The sequence below is a fragment of the Pleurodeles waltl genome, chromosome 4_1, assembly GCF_031143425.1.
Source record: "Pleurodeles waltl isolate 20211129_DDA chromosome 4_1, aPleWal1.hap1.20221129, whole genome shotgun sequence".
Classification (NCBI taxonomy): Eukaryota; Metazoa; Chordata; class Amphibia; order Caudata; family Salamandridae; genus Pleurodeles; species Pleurodeles waltl.
This window is the reverse complement of record NC_090442.1, coordinates 29,363,079-29,387,153: the sequence shown is the minus strand read 5'-3', so window position 1 is coordinate 29,387,153 and position 24,075 is coordinate 29,363,079. Positions and strand designations below refer to the sequence as shown.

At 45.1% G+C, this 24,075-nt stretch overlaps 2 pseudogenes; one reads left to right on the top strand and one right to left on the bottom strand.

Annotated features, from left to right (window-relative positions):
* Positions 1 to 24,075, top strand: part of LOC138287310 (zinc finger protein 850-like) — a 369,596-nt pseudogene that overhangs the window by 279,727 nt on the left and 65,794 nt on the right.
* Positions 12,089 to 15,467, bottom strand: LOC138287306 (zinc finger protein 271-like; annotated as a pseudogene).

Genomic DNA, 24,075 nt, shown 5'->3' with positions numbered 1-24,075 from the left:
ACCCTCTACAAGGTCACATAGGTTTGGGGTCCATTCGTGGTTCGCATTCCACTTCTGGAGTATATGGTTTGTGTTGCCCCTATCCCTATGTTTCCCCATTGCATCCTATTGTAACTATACATTGTTTGCACTGTTTTCTAAGACTATACTGCATATTTTTGCTATTGTGTATATATATCTTGTGTATATTTCCTACCCTCTCACTGAGGGTACACTCTAAGATACTTTGGCATATTGTCATAAAAATAAAGTACCTTTATTTTTAGTATAACTGTGTATTGTGTTTTCTTGTGATATTGTGCATATGACACTAAGTGGTACTGTAGTAGCTTCACACGTCTCCTAGTTCAGCCTAAGCTGCTCTGCTAAGCTACCATTATCTATCAGCCTAAGCTGCTAGACACCCTATACACTAATAAGGGATAACTGGGCCTGGTGCAAGGTGCAAGTACCCCTTGGTACTCACTACAAGCCAGTCCAGCCTCCTACATTGGTTGTGCAGTGGTGGGATAAGTGCTTGAGACTACTTACCACTCTTGTCATTGTACTTTTCATAAGAGAAAAATATACAAAACAAGGTCAGTGTATATACACATAGCCAAAAAGTTTTGCATTTCCTCTTTTCACTCTTTTCTAAGTACTGAAAAGTACTTCTAAACTTTCAAAAAGTTCTTAAAAGTTTAAAAAGTTTTTTGTCTGTCTTTCCAAAAAGTTCTGAAAACTTTTTTCTCTTTTCCTATCACTTTAACTCTCTCTAAAAATGTCTGGCACAGGCCAAAAAGTTGAACTGTCCAAACTTGCATATGATCACCTTAGCTGGAAAGGAGCAAGGAGTCTCTGCATAGAGAGAGGTTTGAGTGTAGGGAAGAATCCTTCCTTATAACTGTTAATTAACATGCTTAGGGTACAGGATAAGGCCATAAGTGCCCAATCTGTAGAAAAAGTAGCTAATGGTTCTCAATCTGATCCAGGGACTCCCCCAGGAAAAGGTTCAGGAAAGAAACTTCTCAGCCTGCCCATTACTAGACAGTCTAGCATAGTTGGTACAGAGGTTGAATCACACCATACTAATGGTGTGCTCTCACATTATACTGGTAGCCAAGCTGTTAGGGTGCCCTCTGTAAGGGACAGGTCTCCTTCTGTTCATTCCCATCATACCTCTGTATCTAGAAATGTCCCTCCCACCCACCCTGATGACAGATTGTTAGAAAGGGAGCTCAATAGATTGAGAGTGGAGCAAACCAGACTGAAGCTCAAGAAGCAACAGCTGGATTTGGATAGACAGTCTTTAGAAATAGAGAGGGAAAGACAGAAGATGGGTTTAGATACCCATGGTGGCAGCAGCAGTATTCCCCATAGTCATCCTGCAAAAGAGCATGATTCCAGGAATCTGCACAAGATAGTTCCCCCTTATAAGGAGGGGGATGACATTAACAAGTGGTTTGCTGCACTTGAGAGGGCCTGTGCTGTACAGGATGTCCCTCAAAAGCAGTGGGCTGCTATCCTATGGCTATCATTTACTGGAAAAGGTAGGGATAGGCTCCTTACTGTAAAAGAAAATGATGCTAACAATTTCCAAGTTCTTAAGAATGCACTCCTGGATGGTTATGGCTTAACCACTGAACAGTACAGGATAAAGTTCAGAGATACCAAAAAGGAGGCTTCACAAGACTGGGTTGATTTCATTGACCAGGCAGTGAAGGCCTTGGAGGGGTGGTTACATGGCAGTAAAGTTACTGATTATGACAGCCTGTATAACTTGATCCTGAGAGAGCATATTCTTAATAATTGTGTGTCTGATTTGTTGCACCAGTACTTGGTGGACTCTGATCTGACCTCTCCCCAAGAATTGGGAAAGAAGGCAGACAAATGGGTCAGAACAAGGGTGAACAGAAAAGTTCATACAGGGGGTGACAAAGATGGCAACAAAAAGAAGGATGGTAAGTCTTCTGACAAGGGTGGGGACAAATCTAAAAATTAGTCTTCATTAGGCCCACAAAAACACTCTGGTGGGGGTGGTGGGCCCAAATCCTCCTTTAATCAGAACAAGGAAAAGAAACCATGGTGCTATTTATGTAAAATAAAAGGCAATTGGACAACAGATCCCAGTTGTCCAAAGAAAGGCACCACAGCTCCTACCACTACAACCCCTACTGCTACACCTAGTGTCCCTACTAATAGCAGTGGTGGTGGGAGCAAACCTACTAATAGCCAATCCAAGGGAGTAGCTGGGCTCACTTTTGGTAATTTAGTTGGGGTTGGTCTGATTAGGGAGACCACAGAGGCTACTTTAGTCTCTGAAGGGGCTATTGATTTAGCCACTTTGGTTGCTTGCCCCCATAACTTGGAGAAGTACAAGCAACTAACCCTAATAAATGGTGTTGAGGTCCAGGCCTACAGGGACACAGGTGCCAGTGTCACAATGGTGATTGAGAAACTGGTGCACCCTGAACAACACATACTTGGACACCAGTACCAAGTAACCGATGCTCACAACATAACACAAAGCCACCCCATGGCTGTTGTAAATCTCAACTGGGGGGGGGTATCTGGTCCAAAGAAAGTTGTGGTAGCTTCAGATTTACCTGTAGACTGTCTATTGGGGAATGATTTGGAGACATCAGCTTGGTCAGATGTGGAGTTGGAGGCCCATGCAGCAATGCTGGGCATCCCAGGGCATATTTTTGCTTTGACAAGGGCTCAGGACAAAAAGTAAAAAGGACAGGGAAGCTTGGATCCTGGAACAATGGACCAAGTGCTCCCTAAAGCTAGGGCTAGTAGAAGCAAACCACTTCCTACTATCCCTCCCTCTACAGTGGATTCTACTTCTGAGGAAGAAGAATTCCCTCCCTGTGCAGAACCTACACCAGAGGAGCTGGAAGCAGACACTGCTGAGCTTTTGGGTGAAGGGGGGCCTGCCAGAGAGGAGCTGAGTGTGGCACAGCAAACCTGTCCCACATTAGAGGGTCTCAGACAGCAAGCTGTCAAACAGGCTAATGGGGATGTCAGTGACTCTCACAGAGTTTACTGGGAGGACAACCTCTTGTACACTGAGCATAGGGATCCTAAACCTGGAGCTGCCAGGAGATTATTGATTCCTCAGGAGTACAGAAAGTTCCTCCTAACACTGGCACATGACATTCCCTTAGCTGGGCACCTGGGTCAAATGAAAACTTGGGACAGATTGGTACCATTGTTTCATTGGCCTAGGATGTCTGAGGACACAAAAGAATTTTGCAAGTCCTGTGAAACCTGTCAAGCCAGTGGCAAGACAGGTGGCACTCCAAAGGCACCCCTTATCCCACTGCCTGTGGTTGGGGTTCCCTTTGAAAGGGTAGGGGTTGACATAGTTGGCCCCCTTGACCCTCCTATTGCTTCAGGCAATAGGTTTATCTTAGTGGTAGTGGACCATGCCACAAGATATCCTGAAGCAATTCCTTTAAGGACCACTACAGCTCCTGCTGTGGCAAAGGCCCTCCTGGGAATATTTTCCAGGGTGGGCTTCCCAAAGGAAGTAGTATCAGACAGAGGAAGCAATTTCATGTCTGCATACTTAAAGGCCATGTGGAAGGAGTGTGGTGTAACTTACAAGTTCACTACACCCTATCATCCACAAACAAATGGACTGGTGGAGAGATTTAATAAAACTCTCAAAGGCATGATTATGGGACTCCCTGAAAAACTCCGCAGGAGATGGGATATCCTTCTACCATGCCTCCTTTTTGCCTACAGGGAGGTACCCCAAAAAGGAGTGGGCTTCAGCCCCTTTGAACTTCTTTTTGGACACCCTGTTAGGGGTCCACTCACACTTGTAAAGGAGGGTTGGGAACAACCTTTAAAAGCTCCTAAACAGGATATTGTGGATTATGTACTTGGCCTCAGATCAAGGATGGCTGAGTACATGAAAAAGGCCAGTAAAAACCTTCAGGCCAGCCAAGAGCTCCAGAAGCAATGGCATGATCAGAAGGCTGTTTTGGTTCAGTACCAACCAGGACAGAAAGTGTGGGTCTTGGAGCCTGTGGCCCCAAGAGCACTCCAAGATAAATGGAGTGGACCCCACACAATTGTTGAAAAGAAGGGTGAAGTCACCTACTTGGTTGACTTAGGCACTGCCAGGAGTCCCCTTAGGGTGCTCCATGTCAACCGCCTGAAACCCTACTATGACAGGGCTGATCTCACCCTGCTCATGGCAACAGATGAGGGACAGGAAGAAGACAGTGATCCTCTACCTGATCTCTTCTCTTCCACAGAACAAGATGCTCTTGTGGAAGGTGTAGTTTTGGCTGATTGTCTTACTGCTGAGCAGAAAGATAATTGCATAAATCTCCTAGGACAATTTTCAGAACTCTTCTTCATTGTGCCAGGCACCACTTCTTGGTGTGAGCACACTATAGATACTGGAGACAGTTTACCTGTCAAAAGTAAGATCTATAGGCAGCCTGACCATGTCAGGGACTGCATAAAGCAAGAAGTTCAGAAAATGTTGGAACTAGGAGTAGTTGAGCACTCTGACAGTCCATGGGCTTCTCCTGTGGTACTGGTACCAAAACCCAATTCTAAAGATGGAAAGAAGGAAATGAGGTTTTGTGTAGACTATAGAGGTCTCAACTTGGTAACCAAAACTGATGCTCACCCTATACCCAGGGCAGATGAGCTTATAGATACACTGGCATCTGCCAAGTATCTAAGCACTTTTGATTTGACTGCAGGGTATTGGCAGATCAAATTGTCAGAAGATGCTAAACCTAAGACTGCATTTTCTACCATTGGAGGACATTACCAGTTTACTGTAATGCCTTTTGGTTTGAAAAATGCACCTGCCACTTTTCAGAGGTTGGTGAACACAGTCCTGCAAGGGCTGGAAGCTTTCAGTGCAGCATATTTGGATGATATAGCTGTCTTTAGCTCCAGCTGGGATGATCACCTGGTCCACCTTTGGAAAGTTTTGGAGGCTCTGCAAAAGGCAGGCCTCACTATCAAGGCTTCAAAGTGCCAGATAGGGCAGGGTAAGGTGGTTTATCTGGGACACCTTGTTGGTGGGGAACAGATTGCACCACTTCAGGGGAAAATCCAAACTATTATTGATTGGGTTCCCCCTACCACTCAGACTCAGGTGAGAGCCTTCCTAGGCCTCACTGGGTATTACAGGAGGTTCATTAAGAACTATGGCTCCATTGCAGCCCCTCTTAATGACCTCACATCCAAGAAAATGCCTAAAAAGGTATTATGAACAGCAAACTGTCAGAAAGCTTTTGAGGAGCTGAAGCAGGCCATGTGCTCTGCACCTGTCCTGAAAAGCCCTTGTTACTCTAAAAAATTCTATGTCCAGACTGATGCATCTGAATTAGGAGTAGGGGCAGACCTATCACAACTTAATTCTGAGGGCCAGGATCAACCTGTTGCTTTTATTAGTAGAAGGTTGACCCCTAGAGAAAAGCGTTGGTCTGCCATTGAGAGGGAGGCCTTTGCTGTGGTCTGGGCTCTGAAGAAGTTGAGGCCATACCTGTTTGGCACTCACTTCATTGTTCAGACAGACCACAAACCTCTACTTTGGCTAAAACAAATGAAAGGTGAAAATCCTAAATTGTTGAGGTGGTCCATATCCCTACAGGGAATGGACTATACAGTGGAACATAGACCTGGGAGTAGCCACTCCAATGCAGATGGACTCTCCAGATATTTCCACTTAGACAATGAAGACTCATCAGGTCATGGCTAGTCTTATTGTCCTTCATTTGGGGGGGGGGGTTGTGTAGGAAAGTACCATCTTGCCTGGCATGTTACCCCCATTCTTCACTGTATATATGTTGTTTTAGTTGTATGTGTCACTGGGACCCTGGTAAGCCAGGGCCCCAGTGCTCATAAGTGTGCCTGAATGTGTTACCTGTGTAGTGACTAACTGTCTCACTGAGGCTCTGCTAATCAGAACCTCAGTGGTTATGCTCTCTCATTGCTTTCTAAATTGTCACTGACAGGCTAGTGACTATTTTTACCAATTTACATTGGCTTACTGGAACACCCTTATAATTCCCTAGTATATGGTACTGAGGTACCCAGGGTATTGGGGTTCCAGGAGATCCCTATGGGCTGCAGCATTTCTTTTGCCACCCATAGGGAGCTCTGACAATTCTTACACAGGCCTGCCACTGCAGCCTGAGTGAAATAACGTCCACGTTATTTCACAGCCATTTTACACTGCACTTAAGTAACTTATAAGTCACCTATATGTCTAACCTTTACCTGGTAAAGGTTAGGTGCAAAGTTACTTAGTGTGAGGGCACCCTGGCACTAGCCAAGGTGCCCCCACATTGTTCAGAGCCAATTCACTGAACTTTGTGAGTGCGGGGACACCATTACACGCGTGCACTACATATAGGTCACTACCTATATGTAGCTTCACCATGGTAACTCCGAATATGGCCATGTAACATGTCTATGATCATGGAATTGCCCCCTCTATGCCATCCTGGCATTGTTGGTACAATTCCATGATCCCAGTGGTCTGTAGCACAGACCCTGGTACTGCCAGACTGCCCTTCCTGGGGTTTCTCTGCAGCTGCTGCTGCTGCCAACCCCTCAGACAGGCAGCTGCCCTCCTGGGGTCCAGCCAGGCCTGGCCCAGGATGGCAGAACAAAGAACTTCCTCTGAGAGAGGGTGTGACACCCTCTCCCTTTGGAAAATGGTGTGAAGGCAGGGGAGGAGTAGCCTCCCCCAGCCTCTGGAAATGCTTTGTTGGGCACAGATGTGCCCAATTCTGCATAAGCCAGTCTACACCGGTTCAGGGACCCCTTAGCCCCTGCTCTGGCGCGAAACTGGACAAAGGGAAGGGGAGTGACCACTCCCCTGACCTGCACCTCCCCTGGGAGGTGTCCAGAGCTCCTCCAGTGTGCTCCAGACCTCTGCCATCTTGGAAACAGAGGTGCTGCTGGCACACTGGACTGCTCTGAGTGGCCAGTGCCACCAGGTGACGTCAGAGACTCCTTGTGATAGGCTCCTTCAGGTGTTAGTAGCCTTTCCTCTCTCCTAGGTAGCCAAACCCTCTTTTCTGGCTATTTAGGGTCTCTGTCTCTGGGGAAACTTTAGATAACGAATGCATGAGCTCAGCCGAGTTCCTCTGCATCTCCCTCTTCACCTTCTGATAAGGAATCGACCGCTGACCGCGCTGGAAGCCTGCAAACCTGCAACATAGTAGCAAAGACGACTACTGCAACTCTGTAACGCTGATCCTGCCGCCTTCTCGACTGTTTTCCTGCTTGTGCATGCTGTGGGGGTAGTCTGCCTCCTCTCTGCACCAGAAGCTCCGAAGAAATCTCCCGTGGGTCGACGGAATCTTCCCCCTGCAACCGCAGGCACCAAAAAGCTGCATTACCGGTCCCTTGGGTCTCCTCTCAGCACGACGAGCGAGGTCCCTCGAATCCAGCGACACCGTCCAAGTGACCCCCACAGTCCAGTGACTCTTCAGCCCAAGTTTGGTGGAGGTAAGTCCTTGCCTCACCTCGCTGGGCTGCATTGCTGGGAACCGCGACTTTGCAAGCTACTCCGGCCCCTGTGCACTTCCGGCGGAAATCCTTCGTGCACAGCCAAGCCTGGGTCCACGGCACTCTAACCTGCATTGCACGACTTTCTAAGTTGGTCTCCGGCGACGTGGGACTCCTTTGTGCAACTTCGGCGAGCACCGTTTCACGCATCCTCGTAGTGCCTGTTTCTGGCACTTCTCCGGGTGCTACCTGCTTCAGTGAGGGCTCTTTGTCTTGCTCGACGTCCCCTCTCTCTGCAGGTCCAATTTGCGACCTCCTGGTCCCTCCTGGGCCCCAGCAGCGTCCAAAAACGCCAAACGCACGATTTGCGTGTAGAAAGGCTTGTTGGCATCCATCCGGCGGGAAAACACTTCTGCACGACTCTCCAAGGCGTGGGGGATCCATCCTCCAAAGGGGAAGTCTCTAGCCCTTGTCGTTCCTGCAGTATTCACAGTTCTTCAGCCTAGTAAGAGCTTCTTTGCACCAACCGCTGGCATTTCTTGGGCATCTGCCCATCTCCGAGCTGCTTGTGACTTTTGGACTTGGTCCCCTTGTTCCACAGGTACCCTCAGTCAGGAATCCATCGTTGTTGCATTGCTGATTTGTGTTTTCCTTGCATTTTCCCTCTAACACGACTATTTTGTCCTTAGGGGAACTTTAGTGCACTTTGCACTCACTTTTCAGGGTCTTGGGGAGGGTTATTTTTCTAACTCTCACTATTTTCTAATAGTCCCAGCGACCCTCTACAAGGTCACATAGGTTTGGGGTCCATTCGTGGTTCGCATTCCACTTCTGGAGTATATGGTTTGTGTTGCCCCTATCCCTATGTTTCCCCATTGCATCCTATTGTAACTATACATTGTTTGCACTGTTTTCTAAGACTATACTGCATATTTTTGCTATTGTGTATATATATCTTGTGTATATTTCCTACCCTCTCACTGAGGGTACACTCTAAGATACTTTGGCATATTGTCATAAAAATAAAGTACCTTTATTTTTAGTATAACTGTGTATTGTGTTTTCTTGTGATATTGTGCATATGACACTAAGTGGTACTGTAGTAGCTTCACACGTCTCCTAGTTCAGCCTAAGCTGCTCTGCTAAGCTACCATTATCTATCAGCCTAAGCTGCTAGACACCCTATACACTAATAAGGGATAACTGGGCCTGGTGCAAGGTGCAAGTACCCCTTGGTACTCACTACAAGCCAGTCCAGCCTCCTACACCGCTCCGCTGGGCCCTTCCTGTCAAGCACCGCTGGCCCATTGGCAGTCCCGGTTCTGTGTCGGGCAGGCCTTCACGACGCACTCTGCCCACCATGCCTCCTCCATGACCAGTGGTCTCTGTAATCCCCCTGATGGACTGTGGCTTTGCACTCCCCAGGATGTAACAGTGGGCAAGCCACCCACTGTAGAGACTTGTGAGACTGTGGCTTTGCACTCCCCAGGATGGCACAGTGGGCAAGCCACCCACTGTAGAGACTTGTGAGACTGTGGCTTTGCACTCCCCAGGATGGCACAGTGGGCATGGAGGCCCTTCGTGGATCTGGTGTCGTGGACTCATGTGGCTGAGGTGCCCCCCCTTCCGTTCCCCCTGAGGTGCCTGTTTTTACTTTTTGTGATGCCCCAGCAGTGTTCTCTCCAATGGACTCGATCTCGTGTGTGGGCTTTGCCCATGTGTTGCAGCACATTGGCCCACGGACATTTGGACTTGGAAAGACTGGGCCGGACTTTTGCCACTTTTATGGATATATATCTAGATGTGTATTGGTTCTTCATTTATTGCTAAGATCGCTATACTTTATTGTTGCAATAATATAGTTCTACTTTTATATTCATTGCCTTTTGTCTTTGCTTTTTGGGGGGGGGGGTTTGGGGGTGTCACTCTGACTTTTTTATCTGCATAGGTGTGTAGGTATTTCGGTGGGGGTGAGGGTGGGGGTGGGTGTGTGGCGTATGTGTGTGCCCGTAACCTTTCCTCCTCCCCCCTCCCCTGTGTCGTAGGTGCAGTACTCACCGTTGTCCTCTGCGGCGAGGTTCGTGATCCTGGAAGAAGAGCAGGAAGGCAATGGCTGGGAGGATGTGGAGTTCGGGTTCCATGCTGTTCCGATTCCGCGTGGAGAGTGTCGAGGTAAGTGTTTTCCATTGGAGATGTCTGTTTCCGCCGTGTTTTTATCGGCGGGGCTCCCGCCCCAGAAAAGGTGGCGGATTGGTGAGTCGTGATAGTGTGGGCGGTACATTGTCTGCCGCCTGCCTGTTGGCGGTGACCGCCGCGCTGTTTGTTTGTACCGCCGTGGCGGTTGGAGTGTTCATGCGGCGGCCTGTGTTGGCGGTTCCCGCCAGGGTCAGAATTCACTTTTTTTGACCGCCAGCCTGTTGGCGGGTTGGCCGCCGCATTAACACTGACCGCCAGGGTCAGAATGACCCCCGTAGTCTTTACTTAACCTTCAAGTCTTGAAAAACCTGTTAGGAACTAAACTTTTCAATGTCTTTTTCTCCTAGCAATAATTTTGCTATCATACACTGATTCTATCTAGGTTGCTTGCCTGTTTTATTGATCTTTAGTCAGCTTTTGATCGAGTGCTGCAAACCCTTCTATGGAGGAAATTGGAGCATTGGGGCATACCAGAGAAAATGCTAATTGCAATTATTGGCATATATAGTGATATGTGGGTCCATGTGAAATTAGGGCATGGCAGTAGGCTCACTTCAAAAATTTGTACAAGGAATGGCTTAAAACAAGGATGTGTTTTGGCCACGTGCCTTTATAATTTATATCTAGCAGATTTGTATAAATATTTGTCAGTTGAAGATAGCCACCCTCCAGTATTAGCGAAGGAGAAGATAGTGTTCCTGCAATATTCAGATGACATAGTAATACTGAGTCAAACTCCTATTGGCCTTCAAAGATCGATCAATGCTCTGGGAAGTTATATTGAGAAGCAAGGGCTGAACTTACAGAAAACAAAAGTGGTGCGGCTGGTGGACTTCACATATAAAGCACACAGGTGGTTTATAAAAGGCCAGCAGGATGAATCTGTTTATTCATATAAATACCTGGGAGTGTCTGAGGGACGTAATTTGTCGTTTGTTTACTATCAATTCACCCTCTCTGACATATGGTGTTGAACTCTGGCACGGCAAAGAAGCTGCTACTTTAAATCAGCTTCAAACAAAGGCCTACAAGGCAGTCTTTTGCCTCCTAAAAGAAACTTCTCCAGCACACGTTTGTTTGGAATTTTGACTTCAACATCAAAAATTCAAACGACAAAATGCCTTCGTGAAATTATGTTGGCGTCTCCGTATCGCAGAAAGAGGAGCTTTGACTAGTCTCTGCTGGTTGGAGATAAATGCCCAGATGGAAGGAAAGCAAGCCAACTCGTGGGGTGCCTATCTTGAGGAAGCTATGACAGAGCTAGGTCTACAGGAGGCTTGCAGTATTAGCTAGGTGCAGTAATCATTCTTCAAAAAACAAGTAATTCATTTTAGATTAAAAAAATCCTAGTAAAACAGCGGCACGCCTGGACTGTTATGGATATGTATACCAGTTGGAAACCTCAAGCATACATTGCCATACACTTCCATCATGTCTCTAAACAGCGTTTCACGTTTTTACGATTTGGCATATTTGAGTCCAAAGATCTCACCCCAGCGTAGAGGGGTGAAAAGACAGAAACAAATTGTCATTTATGAGGTTATAAATTAGAGTCACTTTGTCATTTAATGTGCACATATCCATGAGTCACTACTTCCACAAAGACATTTTTTAAACCAACTTTCAAGGAGATGAATATACGCACTTGTAGGCAAGCCATTAATACTAGCCTATCAGGAACGTCAATCCCTTTGGCATGTTGTGGAGCAAAATTTTCTACTACTATAAATGCTCTTCTTGAAAAAGCACCATACGTACATCTAGGACAATATACTATATTGGCATGTACAAAGCTATTAATAATACAAAATTAGAATGAAGTCAGCCAATTAAAGGATGGGAGTGGTGATTTATCAGATTCGTAGATGACACGTCTCTCGACGCACCTAGTTAATAGTTCATTTTAAAATAATAGTATTTTAAGATAGTCCCATGATTTTATTGATAGGTTTTAATATGTGATCTTAAGTTTGTTTATGTTTTTGTTTATGGACTTTATAGAAGCTATAAAATGTGACTGTGATCTTAATAATGTTTGGATAATGCACGTTAGGGATGAAGGCCACTGCTTTGGACACAGTTGTGATTTGTATAAGCTATTCATGATGAAATACTGCATGATATGGTGGGGAGATGGGTTTTTGTATAAATCGTAATAATGCACTGTACAGCTGCCAACAACTAAATGAAGTTATTATTAATTGATTAACATACACTGATTCACTCCTTGATTGGCATACACTGATTCTCTCCTTGATTAGTATACACTGATTTGCTCTTTGACTAGCATACACTGATTCTAACCTTGCACCAAACAGGATTTGGATGAATGATTCTCTGCAAATAAGAAACTCATAAAATATATTTACATGCAATTATTCTAAAAATGAATCATTTACGTAGTCCATGGTGAGACGTCCAGTCTCCTAAAGATGCAGCTGTTGAACGGCACTGGGGAAGGACCATGGGAAGGACCATGTGATGATGGAAATGATCATCACTTCTCATGCATCAGGCCTTGGGAGGTACATGTCGTGCACTACAAGCATTAACCCAGAGAGTTACAGCTCACATTTTCCTACTTTCAATTCTCACGCTTTTGGACACTGTTCTCTGGCTGCTGTCACTCAACCATCAATGTTGCATACAAGTACCAAACACCACAACCAGCTATGAATATTCTCCAGGGTGTGCTTGTTAAATCAGTTTGACTGTGATGGGTTTATAGGTTTTACCACTATAACCCAAAGTTAGCTGAAAATACACTTGTAAGTCCAAGTATTGGTTGTAGTGTTGCCTTTACGGGCAGCAATGACAGGTATGCTTGGATGGTTTTCTTTATGACTCTAGTTCATGGGAGAAGAAAAGTTTCCTATCTTTTAGTCCACACTCTGCTGATGTATTAATGTGTGCCTTGCAACTTCTTTTTTTTCTCTTATTTGTAGAGAAATGAAATGAGCAATCATTGACAACAGACTCTCTTATAATTCTACAAAGCTTTGTGTGTGATTTTTCTTTTCTGACTAGTCGGGTCTTCTATCATCAACCTTTTTATCATCTGGCATTTGGAGGTCCCACATAGTTGTAATTTTATCTTCTTCTGTAATTCGCTGATGGCTATGTAGGCTTGGTAATAGACTAAAACTTGTCACACATTCACTGCACTTGAATGGTTTCCCCCTGTGTGTGTTCGCTGATGTACTTGGAGGTGTGATAACCAACTAAGGCTCTTCACACATTCACTGCAACTGTATGGTTTTTCCTCTGCATGTGTTCGATAATGTCTTTGATGGTGTGCTAACCAACTGTAACTCTTCATACATTCACTGCATCTGAATGGTTTTTCCCTCGAGTGTGTATGTTGATGTCTTAATAGGAGTGCTGAGTGACTAAAGCTCTTCACACACTCAGTTCAACTGAAGTTATTTCACCCGAGTGTGTTTGCTGATGTCTTTGTAATTGTGATATTTGACTAAAGCTACTTCCACATTCACTGCAGTCATATCGTTTCTACCAAGTGTGTGTTCGCTGATGCTGTTTTAGGTTTGATAAACAACTGAAGCTCTTTCCATAGTCATTGCACTTGAACGGCTTTTCTCCTGTGTGTATTCGCTGATGAGTCCTTAATGTCGAAGAATGACTAAAGCTACTTCCACAGTCACTGCAGTGGTATGGTTTTTCCCCAGTGTGAGTACGCTGATGTCTTTGGAGGTTCGATAAGCAACTAAAGGTCTTCACACATTCAGTGCACTTGAATGGCTTTTCCCCTGTGTGCATACGCTGATGTCTTTGGAGGTTCGATAACCGACTAAAGCTCTTCACACATTCAGTGCACTTGAATGGCTTTTCTCCTGTGTGTATTCGCTGATGAGTCCTTAATGTCGTAGAGTCACCAAAGCTACATCCACATTCACCGCAATGGTATGGTTTTTCCCCAGTGTGAGTACGCTGATGTCTTTGGAGGTTCGATAAGCAACTAAAGGTCTTCACACATTCAGTGCACTTGAATGGCTTTTCCACTGTGTGCATACGCTGATGTCTTAGGAGGTGCGGTAACTGACTAAAGCTCTTTACACATTCAGTGCACTTGAATGGCTTTTCCCCTGTGTGTATTCGCTGATGTTTCTTTAATGTTGAAGAATGACTAAAACTACTTCCACATTCGCTGCACTGGTACGGTTTTTCCCCGGTGTGTGTTCGCTGATGGCACTGGAGAGCTGATAATGACTAAAGCTTTTCACACATTCATTGCACTTGAATGGATTTTCCCCTGTGTGTACTTGCTGATGTTTCCTTAATGAGGAAGATTTACTAAAACTACTTCCACATTCGCTGCAATGGTATGGTTTTTCACCTGAATGTGATCGCTGATGTTTTTCGAGATTTGATAAAAGACTGATACTCTTCACACATTCATTGCAATGGTATGGGTTTTCGCCTGTTTGTGATTGCTGTTGTTTTTGGAGATCTGATAAATGACTGAAGCTCTTCACACATTCTTTGTAATAGTATGGCTTCTCCCCCATGTGTGTTCGCTGATGTCTTTGGAGGTGTGATAATAGACTAAAGCTCTTTTTACATTCATTGCAATGGTACAGTTTTTCCCCAGTGTGTATTCGCTGATGTTGTTGTAGGGTTGATAAGTGGCTAAAGCTCTTCACACATTCACTGCAATGGTATGGTTGCTCCCCTGTGTGTGTTCGGTGATGTTTTTGGAGATCTGATAAATGACTGAAGCTCTTCACACATTCATTGCAATGGTATGGTCTCTCCCCCTTGTGTGTTCGCTGATGTCTTTGGAGGTGTGATAACCAACTGAAGCTCTTCACACATTTACTGCAATGGTATGGTTTTTCCCCAGTGTGTGTTCGCTGATGTACTTGGAGGTATGATAACTGACTAAAACGTTTCGCACATTCACTGCATTTGAATGGGTTTTCTCCTGTGTGTGTTTGCTGATGGTGCTTTAATAGTGATGACAAACTAAAGCTCTCACTGTCTGTGTATGATTCTTCTTTATTGGGTAGTGCCTCTAGGTCGGGTATATATCTTTCTACATCCCATGACTGTGTTTCCTGACGGGCCAACATAGTTGATAAAGCACTTGTCTTATTCTCACTTCCCTGTATTTGTTTGTATTTAGGACATTTGATTTCCAATTTAAAAGTAAAATACAATGGTCACTAAATACTTGCCACACTCATAATATGAGCAAGGCTTCCTTACGAGAGATTAGATTGGATAACATTTTTCAATGCTTGTGGGTAAGGATTAACCTCATTTCGGTTGGTGCACATTAGGAGAGTCCGTTGTATTGTAGACAGCAGAAGTCCTCTCTCCTTTACCTTTCAGTTGTTTTCTTCACTCCTTTGTGCTTTTCTCTGGTTGCTGTGGTGTAGGGAGGAAGTTTACAATACACCTAGAGCACTGAATTATGGTCTTTTATAATTTTAGGTATCGAAGCACTGTGGTAGTCACATCATACAAATCCCATATTCAAAATGATGTTGGTCGTCTGTTTATTCAGGAGGTGATTTGTCAGTGTTGTTGCCTTCATTTTCTAGAGGTCATCTCTCAGTCGCGTGGCGTGGAGGTGCACAGCTCAGTCTCCTGCGTTCACTGAATTGTCCTTCGGAGCTTCTTCCAACGTCTGTCAATTTATGTTCAGGGTCCTCAGTCTGTGATTGCACTGATGTTTTCCTGAATACTGGAGTTGATTATTTATTACCATTTGTTGTTGATTTACTGAACCATTGTTGGTCTCCCCAAGCAATTGATGCATTCAAGGAATGTGTCCTGTGGGATGCAAAGAGATTCGAAATTACAAAATGTAAATATAACAGAATGTGATACACAATGTTTTAACTGGATATAAACACCATCTCTTCTTTACCATGATTGAAACTTAGCGAGGGTAAAGTCACCATACACAAATATTTAACTAAATGTTCTGTTGAACACATCACATCCTATTTTCTTCTTAAAAAGAGGTGATTTACCGTGTTCACATAGTTACTTAGTACAGATACGGCAAGCACGGAGCACCTACATGCTACAGCTTCAGCTTTAGGTAGATACACATGGAGAAGATTTAATTTAAACAAAAACAGATTGTGGAAAAAGAAGGATCCGGATGTACTGCTGTTTCTTTAGTTTCGGGAAGTGTATATAACAAAGTTAACTTCTCTGGGAGTATATAACAAAGGTAACTGCATTCACATACTTCAATGCTTTCCTGTTCACACTGGATCAGCTCAGGTGCCATCAGGCCATCAAGGATGTATAAACTATTGTGGAAACTAAATTGGACTTCTTAGTGATTGATATGGGACTCCTACAAGCAGATCAGGCCATCCTCGGGGACAGAATAGATGTGAACAAGTCAGTGCTGGCTGGATTGCTCCCTCGCTGACCCACATCACATCACATGAAATTAATGTCATGACGTCTGACCAAGAGCCATGACACCACAAACTGTGCCCTGTTTTGGAGTGGAGGGGCCTCTCAGAGCGCATGTTGAGAAGGCTATATTCCTTGTGGCCTTGGCTGGGGGATAGGGAGAGCAAAAATGGGCACCACTATTAGGGTACGGATTGTGCATCTCTCTCTTGGACAACCCAAGAGACTGTAATCCCCCAGACCTTGATGGAACATGTTCCTCTCTTCTCCGACTTCGTTTTTCAGCTTTCATTTGGTCATGGCCATGTTTAAGACACAACCAGGAATGGGGGTTGGGGTAAGTGTTTTATGCTTTTGTTCATGGACACTCACCATTACTCTATACTTGCGAGTCGGGGTCCAACTGTGATCACAGCCTCTAGAATTTCAAAACTGGAGGAGGGCAGATGGACAACCTAGGCACTGAAATGCTAACACATCAGACGACATTTATGCCCACATATTGCATACTGACTTTGAATATCCAGGGAATGGCCAAACACAGATGCAGTCAATAATTTTATTCCTACTTTCGAAGCAGACTCACATTGCATTTCATCAGGAAACAAATCTGTCTTCTATGGAACGCCTTAAACCGCAAAGATGGTGAGGGGCCAACTAGTGGCAAACTCATACTTGGCTTATCAATCAATCAGTCAATTCAGATTTGTAGAGCACGGCTAATTACCTGTAGGGTATCCAGGCACTGGGTTTCTGCTGGGATCAAGTGAAGAACCAGGTCTTGGGTCCTTTTATGGATTCAGGGTGAGAGGGTGATATTCTGAGGGGTAGGAAGAGGTTGTTCCAGGACTTGGCGGCGAGGTAGGAGTATCCTCCACTGTTGCTTCAGCAGATACGGGGAATGAGACCTGTTTAGAGTGCATTGCCGCAGTCCAGCCGGCTGGTGACTTGAGCTTGAGTGATGACTTTCCTGGTGTTGACAGGGAGCCACGTGAATATTGTTTTGGGCTTGCGAAGGGTGTGGAAGCAGGCGGAGGAGACTACGGTGATCTGGCATTTCATGGGGAGTTTGCTGCCTGGGATGATGCTGAGGTTGCAGGTGTGCTCTGTCGGTGTGGGTCCGAGTGCTGAAGGCTACCAGGTGTCATTCCACGGGGAGGTGTTGTTCACAGGGGGCACAGAGGCCAAAAGCTCTAGGAAACCCACCAATTATTACTATATGTTGCCACTGAACAAGCAGTCCCAAGAGCAGTTACCTTGCAGGCACGAGGGCCATGATATGACTGGTGCAACAAGTGTAATGGCGCAGGGGGCAAAAGCTCTAGGAAAACCACTGAGCACCGATTATTTCTATATTTTACTACTAAACAAGCAGTCACAAGTGCAGTTACCCTGCAGGCACTAGAGGCCACTATTTGAATGGTGCAGCAGGTGCAGTGGCATAGGGGCCTAAGGATCTAGGAAACCCACTGAGTACGGATTATTGCTGTATGGTACCAATACCCCCTCAGAGGACCCCTCTCAATTCTTCAGCAACAAATCTCCAGCCATTTACAGTATCTTCAACCTGCTATCGGACCCGAGAGACCTAGTCAAATGCCTCCCGATCTTATCCAAACTGCAAATGCTAACCAAATGGTCCATCATCAACCCAGAAGAGACTGCTGCCACCATCACATCCATCTTCTCAGGGGTCCCATCGGACCTCTGTCCACAACATGCCTACTCCAGAGCACTGCAACCCATACGTGCCATGCTCACACCCATTCTGAATGCTTCCATCTCTTCCGCAACCTGTGCAGCTGCTTGGAAACTGTCAGAATCCCAGTGGTGCGCGTTCTAGGGCCCGCACCTAGGGAAATCCCAGCCTACCTCAGGGCAATGGCAACTACCCAGTGGAAAAGCCCACTGGTTTGCAGAGACCTCGAAATGGTCATCCTGTTGCGAATTCCACTGCCAGCTAACCCCTTGACCCCTGCCTGACATGGGGTCTACATGTACTCCAAGAGGCGATCAATCGTGCCTCCTACAATTCAATGTGAGAACAAACATTGCCTGTTATTACTACATTGAAACCCTGCCTGTGTTGGGGTTTGCATTTACTACAATAGGTGAATATATTGCCCGCTGTGATTCAAAGCAAGAACTAGTATCGCCTGTGGTTGCCACCTTGGACCTCTGCCTGTATTGGGGTTGCATGCATTATAATATACAATCAATATTCTATGCTGTGATTCAATATGGGAACTAATATTGTCCATCATTTAGTTCCAGAGAAAGAGTGTGTGTCAGCACTATAAATCACTGGTGCACTAAGTGGTGGCTATCTTCGATGGGGCTAGAGTATAAAACCGGTATTGCCCAGAAGTCAATGCTCTTTTTCCGTCTGAATATTATGTGCGTTCTCTTTTTTCAGATCTCCCTCCCCACTGTTCAAATCCCCTAAACCCCTTTCTCTCGTCTGGCCACTCTAATACTCTGTGCTCTCATGGTCAAGACGCCCAGTACCTGGATCAAGTTCAATTCCTGTATGACTGAAATTTCCCAGTAGATGAAAAACAACTGTCTCAAACTGAATACTGATAACACTAAAATTGTGATCTTCGGGAAGAGCACTACACCGTGGGACTACATGGACACTCATCACCCAGGTCAAGAACCTCAGGATCGTCATCAAAATCAAAATGACCATCCAAGTCAACGCAGTCACTGCCTCATGCTTCCATACCCTGTAGATGCTGAGGAAGATTTTCAAATGCCTCACAATCAGCACCCAGGAAGCTCTCATGCACGCCCTGGCAAAAGCAAGCTGGACTACAAGAACACCCTCTATGCCGGGGTCAGCAAAAAACTCACAGAAGGCAGCTGAATATTCAGAACTCATCAGCCAGAATCACTCTCAACCTCACACACCGCACTCATATCACAGCACACCTGAAGGAGCTCCACTGGCTCCCCACACACAGCTCAATTCAAACTCTTCACCCGCGCATTCAAGGCTCTACATAACACCGGCCTGGCATACCTCAACAATCGCATCCGTTTCACAAACCTTCTGAGCACCTCTGTTCGTCCGGACTCTGCTTGCACACATCCTACAAATATGGAAAATCAGATCCGGCACTCAAGCCTTTTCCTACATTGCTCCTAAAGGATGGAACGCTCTGCCACTACACATAATAGCCTCCTCCTCCCTTCTTGACTTCTGCAAGAAGCTGAAGACCAAGCTTTTCTAGGCTTGGGTCACTCAAGCCTGCTCAGGGCCAGGATACCCTCTCAGATGATAGAGCGCGCTATAAATCTGCACCACATAACATAAAATGTATATGTTTGATGCTACAATATACAATAGTTCATATAATATATACTAGTGGTTTGATTTAGATATATATTAAGTTTTAGTAGGTGTGCAATCAAATTCATATGCTCATTTGTCCATTTAAATCACAATCACGAGGTCTGACTCCTTCCAAGAAAATGTACAAAGTGTATTTAACCTGAATACACAAGTGTTTCATTAAAAAGGACAACACCTGATTTCCAGGAAGAATAAGGCTTGCGATGCAGACAGATCAGCCCTGAAGGCCCTTGGACCTGTAGCTCAGCTCGTCTGCTCTCAGTACTCTGAGCCTGAAATTACAAAAACTGCCACAAAGCAATCTTGTCTCTAAAGACGCACAACGTAGCAGATTCAGAAAACATCTTGTACAGTATGCGTTTCAAGGCGTTCTGAGTAACTGGTCTAGGCACTTTCCATGTTGAATAGGTTTAACTGGGCTTGGAAGGGAGGGGTTCTATCATATCGTAATTACATCAAACCCATCAACCACATTGCCATTTTTTAAAATATATATTGTTTAGTTGCTCATTTCATCATGCTTGTTCTGTTAATTTCGATTACCTATCTGGACTTGGATAGGGGCAGATATTGGCTCTTAGATGTGCAAACATGCAGCATATCATCCAACTCGGGCTAGAGTTTGAGTACACCTAGCGGATGCACACAAGAACCTAACCATTATGTCTAACAAGGAGGACGTCTTTTCAGCCACCAAGGCCACAGAAGCGACCACAGCCCCAAACTACCTTTACGAGCCCAGGAGGAGAGCTCCAACATTTGGAGAAGTGCTTTTAAGTATTCTGAAATAACGCGGGTGTGGGCTTTGAAGCCTTTTCAAGCACCAGGACCACACCAGGGACTACAGCCCCAAGCTACCTTTACAAAACCAGGCGGCGGGCTCCAATGTGTGGCAAAGCGCTCTTCTGTGCGCTGAGCACTAGCGGGCTGCAGGGAACACCTGGAAGCATGCCGAGGCAAAGACCAGGCCATGAGCGGGCTCACCTGTGCCCGTCTGCAGCCAGATGAAGCCGAATTGGGCCCTCTCTCCTGGCCCATCACTCTTCCAATAGCATTTGTAATGGAGTTGGTCTTTGTAAACTTGGTAAATGTTCTCGATAATATGGTTATTACCAACAGGGATGCCTATCATACATTCTTGGATATTTCTTCTAGTGACACTGACACTAAGGCTGCATTTCTATCGATTTTTGGTGGTATCAAAGCCGCTTTAACTATAACACAGCCCCAGATGAACATTGATAGGCCTCGGTGATTCGAAGGTAATTGTTCCAAAGCCCATAAACACCTCAAGATAGCCCATTTATAGGTTACCTCGTTGTCCCCTGGAGGTGAGAAGGTGCAAACCAGATTACAATGTAGCACTGAAAAAAATGGAAGAATGAATTAAAAAATCTTGCCTGGGAATCCCTGATTGACACCAGTGCATCTAAAGATACCACAGCTTTTTGGGATAGTCATCATCAGCAGCTTTTCTAAAGGATGATTGCATTCCCAGTTTGGAGGCAGAAACTAATGAGACCCAGGGGATCACCCATTTTTCAAAGATGTATTTTGACCATAGCCAGTCGTTCAAGGGGTTTCACCCTTCTTATATTGAAGCTTTGACTTTTGATTTTAGTAACTTAGAGGGTCATTCTGACCCACGGGAGCACCGCCAACAGGCTGGCGGTGCTCCAACGAGCATTCTGACCGCGGCGGTTCAGCCGCGGTCAGAAGCGGAAAGTCAGCGGTCTCCCGCTGACTTTCCGCTGCTCGTGTGAATCCTCCATGGCTGCGGAGCGCGCTCTGCAGCCATGAGGATTCCGACCCCCCCTACCGCCATCCTGTTCATGGTGGGAAAGCCGCCATGAACAGGATGGCGGTAGGGGGGGGTCGCGGGGCCCCTGGGGGCCCCTGCCGTGCCCATGCCAATGGCATGGGCACGGGCACGGCAGGGGCCCCCGTAAGAGGGCCCCGCAAAGTATTTCAGTGTCTGCATTGCAGACACTGAAATACGCGACGGGTGCCACTGCACCCGTCGCACCTTCCCACTCCGCCGGCTCGATTACGAGCCGGCATCCTCGTGGGAAGGTCGTTTTCCCCTGGGCTGGCGGGCGGTTTTTCAGCAACTGACCGCCAGCCCAGGGGAAAACTTGTAATACCCGCCGCGGTCTTTTGACCGCGGCGCGGTATTTTGGAGGGCGGCATCCTGGCGGGCGGCCTCCGCCGCCCGCCAGGGTCATAATGAGGCCCTTAGTTTTTCTTGAGATGAAATCCATATGCCAATAGCAGGAAGCATGGGTGGTAAAGCCCCTGGCCCAGATGGTATTCCCAGTCATCTATTCAAGGTCAATGCCCCCTGTGGGTCCCAATTTAGCGTACTATGGTCTTGCTGCCCCTCAGGCATCCTTAAAACTTGATCGGAGGCTATTTTCGTACCAATCTTCCAGAACGGTGATCCTGCCAATACTGCCTGTTACCTGCCCTATTTCACTCCTTGATTCCCTAGTAAAAGCGACAGTGAGAATGTTGTTGCATCACTAGAAAGAGTGTGCTGAAACTAACAACATTCTATCCAACCTACAGTATATTTTCCAAAAAGGCCTGGGGGCCTCTGAGCAGGGATTAAAACTTAATCTACTTTTTGGTAAACATACCATTATGAAGAAGGGCCATTTGTTCTTAGCCTTCTTCGATCTATCAATCGCATTTAATTGTGTTCTCCATAGTACATTATAGCCAATTTTATTAGAGTTATGGTTGGACCCACAGATTATAGCCTTTCTCAGAGATATATACTCCATTGGTAAGGCTACAGCATGATTTGGTCTCAGGGGTAAATGCACTAGCACGTTAGATCTTGGGCGAGGGGTCAGACAGAGCTGTGTACTGGAGCCCTTTCTATTTACCCTGTATACTAGCAGGCTAGGGTCTGCTTTAAGTGGTACCTCTAAGGATCCGCCACAGATCGGCCGCAGACCCATACCTTGTTTGCTTTAGGACCTCCCTATTAGCTGTAGGATTTGTTAATTGCTTAATCAATAAAAGATTTCCCCATTTTAATATTATCAGTTGGAAACACATCCTGAATCTGTACTGAGCTGGCTGTACGAATAAGGGCACGTTTTAGGGATTTGCTGACACAGTAGATCACGAGACGTGGCTACCCTGAGGCTGGTGGCACAACATGGCTGGTAGCCTCAGCACATGTAGTATACCCCTTTGAACTACTGTACCTAAAACATGTGTCACATGTACTATGTTTTTTTTAATTAAATAAAGGTTTTTACATTTTCCCTTTACTTTACCATAGGTAGACTGCACAGTCAGGGTGGAGATCCCCCTATTGTAAAGTACAAAGAAAATGTAAAAAGCTCAATAACATGTATAATAAATTAGTAAAAATATGTTTAGATTGAATAGTATGGTAACTTATTTTTATATATTTATTTTAAATCCGATGCAGAAAATGCTACAACACTTAACTCAACTTTGAATAAAATTGTTGATTAATTTAAATATTCCAAGTTACATACAAAATCTTTTCTGAAGATTAAATTACAAAATACATTTCCACCTAAAGTTAAACAATTACATATTTAGATTATGCTTTGATTATTAAAAGTTATGTATAGAATTATAAATTAATACAAAATTAATGTTACTTTAATTTATAAATGCAAAAAGGTTGATACAATATTTTATAATGAAATACTTTATTTTAATGTATCCTTATTTCCTGTTGGGTCTTATTTTAAGTCTACCTTTATTGTACAGGAGAATGTTGAACTACTAGTGCTTGGGCCATGTACTGGACTGGACTTAATACTGTCTGTTTTTTAGCAATAGTAACTTACACTTGTAAATTTGGCTACACTGCTTGTTACAATGGGTGGAGGTATCTTAGTCTACAGTTTGAATAACTTTGCAATCTGATTGTGTGAGTAGTCGAAAGTTGTAAAGTTACTCAAAAGTGTATGAGTAATGTTACAGGAATAACTTAGTCAAAAGTCTAAATTACCTTAGTGAATAGCCCTGTATCTGTGTTCCTCTTGTATTATACTGACTGTAGAAGACCGTAGGTGGGGCACACTATTTGCTATTGTATAAACTACTAAGCATGGCACACCCTCCCTAACTCTATTATGGAAGGTATAAATATAAGAAAAACAGGGAGCCACTTATGCAGTTGATTTGGTCATGAATTAATTGGAAATTGTGATAATGTCTGGTCAATACACCTTAGTAAGAACCAGGGGGTGGTGGCCATTACTGGTCTGCTGTTCCTGCACTGCCCCTCCCCACACATGGATAGAGGGGGCTATATTATGTTCAATGAAAATGTTTTCAGGTCTTTTTTATCTGATGCCTAGGACATTATCCCAGCTGATGATGATCGGCCTCCATCCTTTGTAAGTAATGCACTTCTTAGGGAAGAGGTATTAAAAGAAAGCTTTTCCTCCATTGTGCCGGAGAATCTCAGGGTAAAAGATGCACAAATGGGCTTTAAAACAGGCTCCTGCATTACAAGGGAAGGAAGCATACTGCCTCTCACCCTGCATTACAAGGGAAGGAAGCATACTGCCTCTCATCCTGCATTACAAGGGAAGGAAGCATACTGCCTCTCATCCCGGCATAGTTCACCTCATTGCTTCCTAAAA